At 38.0% G+C, this 974-nt stretch overlaps 1 pseudogene; it reads right to left on the reverse strand.

Moving 5' to 3' along the window:
- Positions 1 to 338: 338 nt before the first annotated feature.
- On the reverse strand, positions 339 to 434 carry LOC135275504 (U6 spliceosomal RNA; annotated as a pseudogene).
- Between the last annotated feature and the right edge of the window lie 540 nt (positions 435 to 974).

Consider the following 974-nt stretch of genomic DNA (forward strand, 5'->3'; position numbering starts at 1 on the left):
CCAAGTGTCATGGCACGTGCCTGTAGTCCCAGCTACTTGGGAGGCTGAGGCAGGAGAATCACTTGAACCCAGGAGGCAGAGGTTGCAGTGAGCCAAGATTGCGCCATTGCACTCCATCCTGAGTGATAGAGTGAGCCTCCATCTCAAATAATAATAATAATAATTTTAATAATTAATTTATTTTGCCGGGCGCGGTGGCTCACGCCTGTAATCCTAGCACTTTGGGAGGCCAAGGTGGGTGGATCACCTGAGATCGGGAGTTCATGACCAGCCTGGCCAACATGGTGAATGAAACCCTATCTTTAAAAAAAAATAATAATAAAAAAAATAATAATTTATTTATTTTGGAATGCTTCACAAATTTGCATGTGTTCCTTAGCCATGCTAATCTTCTCTGTATCCTTTCAATTTTAGCATGTGCTGCCGAAGCGAGCACAGAACAGACTTAAGAGAATATGTAAAATATGTAATGTCTGTACTGTTTGAATTTTTATTTCAACAGCCATAAAATACTCTTCAGATAATCAAGAAAAGTAAACTTGGACTGGATATTAAATATTATTCTTTGAGGGTGTGCCAATGTTACTGTTATGTTTATTTTTTCAAGTTCTTATGTATTAGGGAAGCATACTGAAGTATTTACAGGTAGAGAAATATGATGACTGGGATTTGTTTTAAAATACTCCATGATAAAATAAAAAAATGTGAGAATTTAGGGGGCAGGGAAGGATTCATAAAAAAAGAATGGCAGAGTATAAATAATTATTGAAGCTAGGCAATAGGTACATATGGCTTTATTATGTTGTTCTGTCTATTTTCACATGTGAAATTTTCCATAATAAAAGGTTTAAAGTTCAGGAGCCATGGCTCATGCTGGTAATCCCAGAAATTTGGGAGGCTGTGGTGGACAGATCACTTGAACTCAGAAGTTCCAAGACCAGCCTGGGTAACACGGTGAAACCCCATCTCTACAA

Source organism: Aotus nancymaae, unplaced genomic scaffold (genome assembly GCF_030222135.1).
Source record: "Aotus nancymaae isolate 86718 unplaced genomic scaffold, 86718_ANA_hifiasm-v0.15.2.pri h1tg000016l, whole genome shotgun sequence".
Taxonomy (NCBI): domain Eukaryota; kingdom Metazoa; phylum Chordata; class Mammalia; order Primates; family Aotidae; genus Aotus; species Aotus nancymaae.